Source organism: Acartia tonsa, chromosome 3, assembly GCF_053477335.1.
Source record: "Acartia tonsa isolate MP-2025a chromosome 3, ASM5347733v1, whole genome shotgun sequence".
NCBI classification, from domain to species: Eukaryota; Metazoa; Arthropoda; class Copepoda; order Calanoida; family Acartiidae; genus Acartia; species Acartia tonsa.
In genome coordinates, this window is record NC_137262.1 from 8,278,384 (window position 1) to 8,291,091 (window position 12,708).

General features: G+C 30.1%; 1 protein-coding gene across 1 annotated transcript in view; it reads right to left on the reverse strand.

Moving 5' to 3' along the window:
- The window catches only part of LOC145313440 (putative receptor-type tyrosine-protein phosphatase mosPTP-1), a 141,533-nt gene that overhangs the window by 74,750 nt on the left and 54,075 nt on the right, over window positions 1-12,708 (reverse strand). The gene's annotated exons all lie outside the window — the stretch shown is intronic.

Below are 12,708 nucleotides of genomic sequence, written 5' to 3' on the forward strand. Positions count from 1 at the left end.
GACAAATAGAAAAAAAAGAAGTCAGATAAATAGATTGATAGGCATGATACATGAATAGAAAATTGTACTACGCATATAAAAATATTGATTAGTAGATTTATTCAAGAAATAATAGTTTTATGGATTGATATAAGATAGGCAAAACACATAGATAGATAATTATCATATTAAAAAAGATAAAATAATAATTTTCAAGAACCCTAATGTTTAAATGTAAAAGAAATCTTTTAATTTATACATCAATCTATCAATCTTATGATTATATAAAAGTTTTAGCTTAAAGCGGAAGCAAAGAAAAATAATCTCATTGAGACGAGAGGAGAGGTAAAAACTTCCAACAAAACTTTTTTCATATTTCCTAAAAATCTTTGGATCATGCCAATAGGATGCAGTACCCCACTTATTCAGTAATTCTTTTTTCAATAACTTCATTGACGGCAGCTATACCCGCAGCTGTAATGTAAAGCTCATTTTTCAAATAAACAATGTAGGAGCGCACAACTATGGTAAATGCGCGAAAAATCAGTCTTTTTAGTCCATTTTGGGGCAAAGAATACTAGCAAGCTTCCATCTTGTTTCTAGCTATTCCAGAAAAATTGAAATGCATTGAAGAAAATTTTTGGAGTGTTATTTCAGCTTTTGAATATAAAAAACGTTAGAAAGCGTAATGCTTCTTTTGATATGATCCTAATAGTTAGAATGTGTAATGTAGTTAATTTTTGGGTTTTTTTATTAACGTAGCAGAAAGAAGTCATAATTGTGTATAAGTAGTGTAATAACAACAAGATTGCTTCAGAAGGAACGGACGTTCGGACATATCCTTATTATAGAGTAGCAGCACCACTAACAACTATATGAATAAAAAATTCTAAAATTCTTGCAAAACTTTTTCCCTTACATTGCCTTAATAAACTTTTTGAACAGTATTTTTAGGCTATTTTTAGATTAGGCTAGATTAAGTAAAGCTACTTACGAGGACTTTGCAGGGAGTAAATTAAAATGAGTTCCGTAGCTTAGAGGTATTCCTTGTGAATAGAAGTAAGATTTTTTTTCTTTAAGAAATGAAAATAAGTGAGAAAAGTTCAGTGGTAAAAGCGGTTTGAGTTTAATCGTCACCGAAAACTTTCAATAACATAAAATTTTAATTTTTTTAATATATTATTTATTTGTAGATAGTATATACTATACTGTTAGTGTCAATATCTTCAGAAAGTTTGATAAAATATTTAAATTATTGATAAATAAACAAATACAATTATATCCATAAGTAATGCAGCAAAAAACATTAGAAAGAAAACAAATTTAGAACGAAAATAAAAACGTATTTTTAGAACTGCTTTGCTACCAAAAGTTTTATCACACTTTATGGTAAAATTCATTTTACAAATATATTTTTTTCTATACACATTTTAAACATAGTAATATTTTAAAAGGTAAAATGTATAAAAAGGCAAAGAATATAGAGAATTTTATAGTATACATACATATAGTTTTAACTTTTTATAAAGTGTTAAAAAAGTTGTTGTATAGCGTGCATCAGTGTATAGTGAGAGTAGATAATGTAGGGGCGTGGGCAGGCATTTACTAAGAGGTGCAAATAAAAAGAATAAAGGGGACAGAGGTTAAATAACTGTATGTTCAATTCACGAGGTAAAGACCCTGTGCTAACCTTCAATTGGTGTTTAGAATTAGAATATAAGCTAACAGCGTTGGTAAAATTAACATAGCCAAGTCGCATCAAAAGAGTAGAAAGCAATTTGCTTGCAGACAAAAAAGTCCCCACCACCGGAACCAGGTATTTGTCTGGGTTATACATCTATACTTATACATTTAATGTGTACATCACATGCCCTGGCAAATATAGAAGTTATCAAATTCATATTTTTGTACAATTATGTGATGTTATATCAGACTTGCGGAAAAGACAAAATAATTAACCATATCTCCTTTAAATGAAACTAGCGGCTACGCCCCTAGAAGCCTCTAGGGGCACTGGTAGGAGGAGGAAAATTCGACCTCATCCCATTTTAAATTTGAGTTTCAAAAGAGTTAAAAATATATTTTTTGGGGGGGGAGGGGAGTGAAGACACCCTATCCAAAAATAGTTTAAAACCTTCCCAGGACCTATAAGAAGCTTCGCTGTAAAGGAGAACAATATCGGTTCAGTGGTTAGCGAGATCCTTCGGGACGGACAAAAAACGCTTACTACTTTATATAATAGGATATGAGTATCCCAACGTTGAGTACAATGTAAGCAACCCCCACCCCCTTGTTTACGCCCTTGATCTATTGTATTGTATACTATATGTGATGTGTACAATATATAAGATATATATAATACATGTATATGGAAAAGCTTCTATTGATGCGAACTAAAGTTTACCAAATCTTATCTATGCTTCACTAATGGGATAGAATTATAATCAAAGTGTAAAAAAGCTGTTATTATATTTTATTAGCAAAACTTCTTAACAAGGCTTAGCTTGTATGTTGGTTTATACGTCTGTCTATATTGGCTTTTAAATTTTGATATACTTATATCTACTTTTAAGAATTTTAAGCATTTAAATTTTTTATTTATCGATGTACTTACATGAGAAAGGTGTGAAGTATATGAATATAATAATGTTTTTATTATCTCATTTTTTATCTAATTGAACCCATTGTGTGATTTTGAATAAAATGTGTGAGAATGCATTTAAATGTTTGAAACCCTCTCCTTGGCAATACCAAGGATTAGTTTAGCCATATTTTCTTACTTTAAAGATTAACTTCAGATACTGTTTTATTCTACATCATATAAAATAGTATAGAAAATACAAGGAAAAAAGATAACTTTTGTGGCGTTTTCAAGGGATTCCAGGACAATGGGTGAAAAATTGATGTAGATCCACAATCATTATACACGAAACTTCCCTTTATGTAGAATATTATAGTTTAAACTTTAGACACTCAACTTAATGAACCTACTAATCAAAATTCAATTAGGGTCCCAAAGTTGTAATGTCAACAAATAAGAAAAACTTATCATAAAACTTTGAGGACTAGTGTAATAAAAACAACCCAATGTCCTCTACCTCCCTTCCCTGGACTGTTTCTCACATATGGAAATCATGAAGATTATTTTATGCTTGTTGAATGGTTAGATTAGGTAAAGTACATGGTCAGAAGAGTCCCGTCGGGATAGTAACCCAAGGGGGTTGAGTCAAAATCTTAATCTTTGACTTTTGTAAAGTATTTGAAAGATAAATGTTCTTCATGTATTTTATGTCCAATTATACAAATAACATTTTTTATAGCTGTAAATTTTGTATAAATAATAAATATCTATTTTAAAAGTGAAGAAACTCTACAGGTCCTTAATCAATAATAAGTGTTATTTTAATAAAAAATTTTCTTCTTGTGTCAAAGTAAATTCATAGATGTTGGAATATTTTTATTCTTTGGGTTAAATTGAACAGTTTATACCCTTGCATATAATCATCCTTGAATATTATACAAGTGTTTTGTTTTCACCTGACTGTTTAATTTGGTATTCTGTTCCTACAATTTTTTCTTCCAATAAAAAAACTTTTTTATTAGTAGTCTAGATTTTTGCAAAAGTTTTTAGGGAAAAATGTGATTTGAAAATAAATCAATCATCACCCATCCTTTCTAGTTTGTTAAATAGTTTTGGTTAATTAATGCAAGAATTTTGTTTAAATTGTGTCAATGTTAATTATGATAAAGCCATTAGTGTTGACAGTTGGGCGCTGGGTAGAATAATACATCTTTAATTGTCAAAACCCCATTTAGTCACTTTCTATACAAAAGTATAAACATAAGTAGTATATATAAAATTATCATCATGGGGGATGCAGGTAGAGAGGATACACTTGACTCTAAAGAATATTGTTTTCTCACCCGTTGACTTACAAACTTTGGGTACTCACTTGAAATTATATTGAATCCTAATTAGTGGGTTCAAACTAGCAGTGTCTAAGCTTTTCCACCACTTAATCTAACTTAGTAGATATTTTTTATGATAATTTTAAATCAAAAATGTTCGCTTTCCCCCTCTTCTATCCATCTTCTTTTAAAAAAATTCTATAGTATCTATACTATTAAAATCAGCTGTTTATTTCTTTAGAAAAAGTCTGAATAAAAAATGTGAATAGAGAATGTGATGTCACTTGTATCCCATGCTTGTAATTGATATACTAGATATAGAGGATAGTTAGGTTCATGTGTATGTGATGTCACTTGTATCCCAGGCTTGTAATTAATATACTAGATATAGAGGATAGTTAGGTTCATGTGTATGTGATGTCACTTGTATCCTAGGCTTGTAATTAATATACTAGATATAGAGGATAGTTAGGTTCATGTGTATGTGATGTCACTTGTATCCCAGGCTTGTAATTAATATACTAGATATAGAGGATAGTTAGGTTCATGTGTATGTGATGTCACTTGTATCCTAGGCTTGTAATTGATATACTAGATATAGAGGATAGTTAGGTTCATGTGTATGTGATGTCACTTGTATCCCAGGCTTGTAATTCATATACTAGATATAGAGGATAGTTAGGTTCATGTGTATGTGATGTCACTTGTATCCCATACTTGTAACTCATATACTAGATATAGAGGATAGTTAGGTTCATGTGTATGTGATGTCACTTGTATCCCAGGCTTGTAATTCATATACTAGATATAGAAGATAGTTAGGTTCATGTGTATGTGATGTCACTTGTATCCCATGCTTGTAATTGATATACTAGATATAGAGGATAGTTAGGTTCATGTGTATGTGATTTCACTTGTATCCCAATCTTATAATTGATATACTAGATATAGAGGATAGTTAGGTTCATGTGTATGTGATGTCACTTGTATCCTAGGCTTGTAATTAATATACTAGATATAGAGGATAGTTAGGTTCATGTGTATGTGATGTCACTTGTATCCCAGGCTTGTAATTAATATACTAGATATAGAGGATAGTTAGGTTCATGTGTATGTGATGTCACTTGTATCCTAGGCTTGTAATTGATATACTAGATATAGAGGATAGTTAGGTTCATGTGTATGTGATGTCACTTGTATCCCAGGCTTGTAATTCATATACTAGATATAGAGGATAGTTAGGTTCATGTGTATGTGATGTCACTTGTATCCCATACTTGTAACTCATATACTAGATATAGAGGATAGTTAGGTTCATGTGTATGTGATGTCACTTGTATCCCAGGCTTGTAATTCATATACTAGATATAGAAGATAGTTAGGTTCATGTGTATGTGATGTCACTTGTATCCCATGCTTGTAATTGATATACTAGATATAGAGGATAGTTAGGTTCATGTGTATGTGATTTCACTTGTATCCCAATCTTATAATTGATATACTAGATATAGAGGATAGTTAGGTTCATATATATGTTATGTCACTTGTATCCCATGCTTGTAATTGATATACTAGATATAGAGGATAGTTAGGTTCATATATATGTTATGTCACTTGTATCCCATGCTTATAATTGATATACTAGATATAGAGGATAGTTAGGTTTATGTGTATGTTATGTCACTTGTATCCCATGCTTGTAATTGATATACTAGATATAGAGGATAGCTAGGTTCATGTGTATGTGATGTCACTTGTATCCCATGCTTGTAATTGATATACTAGATATAGAGGATAGTTAGGTTCATGTGTATGTGATGTCACTTGTATCCCAGGCTTGTAATTAATATACTAGATATAGAGGATAGTTAGGTTCATGTGTATGTGATGTCACTTGTATCCCATGCTTGTAATTCATATACTAGATATAGAGGATAGTAAGGTTCATGTGTATGTGATGTCACTTGTATCCTAGGCTTGTAATACATATACTAGATATAGAGGATAGTTAGGTTCATGTGTATGTGATGTCACTTGTATCCCAATCTTGTAATACATATCTATAATACAAAGTAGAACGATGTCTGTCCGTCTGTCTGTCCGTCTGTCCGTCTGTCCGTCTGAAGCTTAAGATCTCGGTAACCACTGAACCGAATGGATTCTACTCTTCAGGGTATATACCTATTGGTCCTGCGGTGGTTTTAAGCTATTTTCTTGGGGGGTGGGACACCCCCAACCCCCCCAAAAACAAAAAAATCCCCCCCATTTTTTTTTTTTTTTTTTTTTTTTTTTTTTTTTTTTTTTTGGTGAAGAATTCTTTTGTAGAAATATTCTTTTGAAGAAGAATTCTTTTGTAGAAGATTTCTTTTGTAGAAAATTTCTTTTGTAGAAGATTTCTTTAATTCTTCTTATTTTTTTTTTGAATTTTTTGTTGTTGTCATCTCTTGTGGCAAAGCCCCTAGAGGCTAGGGGCGAAGCCGCTAGTGTTAGATATAGAGGATAGTTAGGTTCTTGCGACGCAGCAATTACATTAAAATTACAACATTCTAAATTTACTATTAAAGAAAAAAAAACTAGAGAGCTATAATATATTTCAATCATCAAGCAAATGTAGCCTCTTTCTTAAATAAAAGTTCAATGTTCTTTTTTTTCTTTAAATTGTCAGATTATTATTACAACACTACTAATGGAAATAATTGTCCATGTTTCAAGCTTATTAATTATATAGCCAAACTTCTTTTTCTTTTACCTTTATGGTGAGCTACTACTATCTCTAAATTACTCAGGCCAAAATTTTGCGCAAATCTTGCAAATTAATTGCAATCATTTGACTTTGCTACAAAAAATGTTTACAAATTCTTTGTGGGAGAGAAGGGGATTATCTAAAGGGGGAAGGTTAGGGTGTAAATTCAAAATTGATATAAATGTACTTACAAATGTCATTTTTTCCCATGATTTTCAGAAGAAGGACAACAAAGTTTAATATGATATAAGATCTTTTATTTAAACAAATCGGTCAAGTAAATGAAGATATTAATATTGCTAACTTTGACAACTTTTGTAAAAGATAAACACAGAACTCAAAATACATAAAAAAAAACATAGAAATTTTAGTGAAGCTTAACTGATTAAAATAATTTTTTTTAATTTAAAAAATCATTTAGAATATGTGAACATTAAGAGAAAGCCAGATTGCACAATTAAGATTACAATTTTACCCAAAATTAAACAGGTTTTTACTACATCAATAAAAATTAAGCTTTATACACTTTCTCGATTATGTTCTTTCCAGAAAATAATGGTGTTTTTTTTATTAAATTAAAATTTCTAGAACTGTTCATGTTGTTGTTGTTGTTGTTGAAGCCATGATTCTCTAAAGTTAGTTCTCAGATGCACACGGAGACTGGAAGTGAGAATCCTTTGGCCAATCTTAGATTGGTAAGCTTCGCGCACAGCTGATTGTATTCTATGTATTGTATTAATTACAAGCTGACCCGCAATTCTCATTCATAGCTAGTGTTGTCGTCCTTAAACAGAGTAACCATTATTGCCATGTTTTTGACGCTATAAAATATTAAATACTTTGTTTTATTGATTAGACTTGCAAAGATTTACTTTTAATCTAAAAGATTTTCTGCATAGCCTTTAGATTTCAATGTAATTCTTCAAATTTAAATTTGAAAATAATGGAAATGGAATTATTTTTTAAAAAAATATGGAATAAGAGTAATATTTTCTTATCTAAATCGAGCATTTTTTTTTACATAATTTGTTGGCAAAATTGTTTTTCTTCAGAAGTAACTTCCTTTTCTGTGCTTTAACAAAATATAAATATTTTGAAATTCTTTCAATATTTCTTAAAATTTGCATGCAAATTTAAATTTGATAAGAATAGAAATGCAATATAAATTGGCATATTTCTTGAATTTCTACAGTTTTGGCCTACATACACAAATAGTTACACTTCTCTTTACACACAAGTATTCAGAATTCCATACAAATTATACAATATTTAAATACGGGGTCTTATAACTGTGAAAAAAATATTATTTTTGTTTGAAAAGAAAGAGTAGAATCGAATTTTTTAACATCTAACAGTTTCATATAGCATTCATATAGAAAATTCCAAAATGCAATATTTTTTTTAAAAATAAGTGAATTCTTAGTTTTTTTAATATATTGCAGAAAATATAAACCATACACCCTGTAGTTTAGCTTAAACACAACTTTACTAGCAACTATTATGTATTATGTGTAATATAAACCACAGTTCTGCAAATTCAATATAATCTCTTGAGTATAATTAAGTTGTAATTGACAATTCAAATACTTTGGACGAAAACAGTAAAAGTGTCGAACTATGACGTCAGAAAAAAATTTACAATTAACCAATGAGAGGCCGCTATATATTTTACCACAGTGAATACTGGCTTCTTATTGGTTAATTGTTAATTTTTTCTGACGTCATAGTTCGACACTTTTACTGTTTTCCTTTGGACCTTTCACACAGAAATCTCCCTCCCCCCGCCCCTTTTAAAAGAAATATAAATGAGGGAGGGACCGGTATGTTTGTTAATTACTTAGGGTCATGTTAGGTTAAATTATATTTGGTACTGGGTAGCCCGGAAGAGTTAGGACGTAAGTTAAGTAAGTATAGACCCGTCAGGGGTTAAGCATAAGGGGGTTATCATTGCTTAACAGAAACATCTTAAAAAGCAAAAAATATTTCTAACAAAAACGTCTTCTAAATATCAAATTACATTTAAAGGATTCTTACTTTAAACTAATATGCAAGTATTAAGATCTGTTTATCATCGCTCTATCTATAATAAATTATTAAATTAATACATGATCACTGTCCAAAGATACTTACATTTTAAAACAAGTATGACCAATATTTGCATTTAAACCCATAATATGCATTCATATATGTATTTATTTACAATACAGGGTAACTACAAAACCTATTTAACTTTTAGCTTTTGCAATATCATTTTTAGGAAGGTGTCCTAACTTTTGTGATATTTTATTAAAACAGCTAGTCAGTGCTTTCAGTGATTAGTAGATGTAAAATGTTCCATAGAATTTAGATATGCAGTCATTTTTTTTTGTAGACCTCTTGAAGTAATTTAAATCCTTTAAAAATTTGTTGGTTTTAAGGCACTAAAACGCAACAAAGAAAGAAACCAATTGCCATTATGAACAAAAATAGTAAGATTTTTAATTTGACACCTTACTTTTTGAATTCTAAGGATAAGCAATTTTCTAAACCTTTCCTAAAATGGAAAGACAAAACAACTTTTAAAAGATGTGTAATGAAACTTTTTCATTTGCTTTTGATTCGAAACTTATTTAATTTTTCAAAAGTTGTTTTTCAGTTATCCTGTAAAATATAAAGTTTGATATTATGCAATGTTGGGTATTTGAAAGACTAGAAATTCTAGACTTTACTTCAGTTCAACAATAGAACAATTACATTAGATTATTTTTAAAAAAAGCTGAGATGATTACATTTCAATTTCTTGACATAATAAATGAAAATTAAATTCCTATTACTTCAAGAAGTTAGGTTTTGATATATGTCGGGTAATTTCTATGAACCAATTAAGTTTCTCATAATAGAAAATCTTCACATTGGATCATTGGATGGGTTTAGACCACGTTGCCTCTTCCCTCCTTTTAATTCAGAGTCTCTGATTCTAGGAACGCAGTTCCTAGTAATAATACAAACTAATTTTGTATAAAATAATAGATTATTAACAGGTTTTTGGTCTCTGTGCACCAAAAGATCTCGGTAAATGAAATACTAATTGGGTTCTTCTAAGTGTGAAGTTTTCATTGATCTTTGAGAAGGTTTCTTTCAATACAATCGAGTAATTTCTAATGCTTTTATCTCTTTATAAATCATAAATCCCGTTGGGAATAAAACTTTGTCAACATCTAATCAAAATGAATTGACAAAATAGTTTATCTTGATTTATCCTTTGGATTTTGGCGTAGCTGTTAGTCCTGAGCTGGATCTTTAAATCATTTTAGTGGTGAGCCAGATCGGGGTGAGCCAACTTTCCACCAATGTGAGTACAGCATTTTATGAAATGCCGCGCTGTGATTGGCTGAAATTCGGCTTACCCCGATCTGGCTCACTACTAAAATGATTTAAAGATCCAGCTCTGTTATATAAAGTAGTAAGGATTTTTGTCTGTATCTTAAGATTTAGATAAATACTAAACTAATTGAGTTCTTAATTTTATGGAAGGTTCTTATAGGTTCCTGGTTTATTTTAGGCTATTTGATTTTTTATTATAGGTTTGGTTTTAGGCTATTCTTCTTACTTTTCCTACCGCTTCGAATACAGAGTTGCTAGATGCTAGGAGTGAAGCCGCCAGTTTAATACAAAGAACAAACAAACCACAAGATAAATTCATTCAGAGAGATGGAGGACAATTGTTTATTACACTAGTCCCCAGAGTTCTGTTATAACTTTTTTTAATACATAACTTTTGGGGACTTTAGTGAATTTTGATTGGTTGATTAATTAAGTTAATTGTTTAAACATTTTAATAACCACTAATTTTAATCTACTGAAGTAGTAATTTTGTGTATCATATTTGGGAATATACATCAATTATAGGTTATTGTCTTATCCATTTAGATCCCTGACATTAATTAAAGAATACGTACAGTATAACTAAATAATATATTCTCTTTCTATTTCATATTTATACATTAAGTTAAGTTTAAACTAATTGTTTGTTCTGAGTACAACATAAAGTTTTATATATTTTAATATTTTATACAAAACTACATATTAAAATACCCTTAGATATTTTTCCAATCGCACTTTTAAAACCAGAAACTGAATTACTTACTTTAGAAGTATAACGACTCTTTCAAAGCCTGCGATTTTTTCCCAAGTTTTTTTCAGGTAAAAGAGATTTATGACAGGCTTATATTATTAAATTTGGGGACTTCAAATTGATATCTTTAATATTGTGGTTTGGTTTCTGTACAACAGCATGGCAAAATTTATTGGGTCCCCTTGTGTATATGTTTGTAAGTAAAGTTATATAATGTAGGATAGTAATTGTTTGCATACTTCATCTTAGTTTAATTAAAAAGTAGATGGAATCACCCGTTATTATTTGGTCCACCCCCCCCACCCCCAAGACAATAAAGAAATTACAAAAACAAAAGGAAAAACACATTAGAAAACCTGCTTTTATGAATTCATCAAAATGTCAGACAAAATGTCTGATCACTCGTCAAGAAAGTCCAAGCTTTTTATTCATTTTTTGATGGGTGGTAAAATGAGGGGTTTCAAGGGTTAGGGAGGGGGGGAGGGATTAATCTAATGTACTTCAAAAAAATCTATTAGGCGATAAACACAACCCGTATCCCCCCCACCCCCCTCCTGGACGTCCCTGTGATTTTTCTTATTTACTCCCAAAAATTGTAGGTGGGTCCAAAATACAATATCTAGGGATTTCTCAAGGAGTTTTCTTTTGAAAAATATAATTTTAAGTAAAGGTTAATTAAAGTGTCTGTCTGCTGTCACTACATGAATAAAATTAACAGGAATAAACATAAAAAAAATTATAAAAAGTATATTTGGTCCTTTTTGTTCATATAAATAAGTCTTTTTGGCCTACCTCTAATAAATAAATAGTCTGAAATATGCCCTCAAATTGTTGACTTATTAGCCTAGTAGTTTACAAGATCTTAATCGACAGATAAAGAAACAATTAAAATTGTATTATTTTTTTCTGGCTGTCAAATTTTAACTACAAATGTTCTTTAAAGTTAAATAAAAAATTTTCCTGATAATTAAAGTTATGTAATTTGCTGTAAGACTTGCATGTAGAATGCATAATATGATGCAGTAAAACAATCACACACACACACACACACACACACACACACACACACACACACACACACACACACACACACACACACACACACACACACACACACACACACACAGAGAAAATACAAGCTGATTCAATCAGACTCTGTGTATTTGATCTGCAATACGTGTTCCAGTGTAATTTATGTGTGTACGTGTGTGTGTGTGTGTGTGTGTGTGTGTGTGTATTTGAAGGTGGGTGTTTAAAATAACAAAAAAAATGATGCTGTGAGTATTGGTGCAAAAAATAAGACGTAACAAAAAAAATTAGCCAATGAGAGGCCGTTATTGACCAATGGTAAAATTTATAGTGGCCTCTCATTGGCTAATTTTTTTTGTTACGTCATATTTTTTGCACCAATACTCACAGCATCAAAAAAATCTTTATAAAATATATGAAGCTGTTCTTAAAAATTTCATTTCACTCACTCTCTTACTATTAATAGGTTGTTGATTTTCTTTCAAAAGGTTCTTAAATTATTTTTGTTTATTCTTATAATGTTAGTGGTTAGCACTGCTTAATTTAGTACATTTCGAGTATTACTTGAATTTGTCTTTATTCATTTGTCGGCCTTTCATACTTAAATTTTTATCCCAAAATATGAGGTATTGTTTCACTTTTCCTAATATTTTAAAATACTGATTTAAACACCTATCTATAAAGCTCTATTGTAGTAGAGAATGTAATTCATAATATATGAGCATAAATGCAGTAATTGTACATACATATGTATTACATAGTAAGGAATTTGAAATGGTAAAATATGAATTTGAGCGATTAAAACCATTATTCAATAAATTAATTCAATAACTTTTCAAAACTATGTATTGTATAAGCTCATCTAGAAGGGCAGAATTTCAGTATTTGATTGAGAGGGTACAATCATACTTTTCGCGTTTTTAGTAGTGAAAAC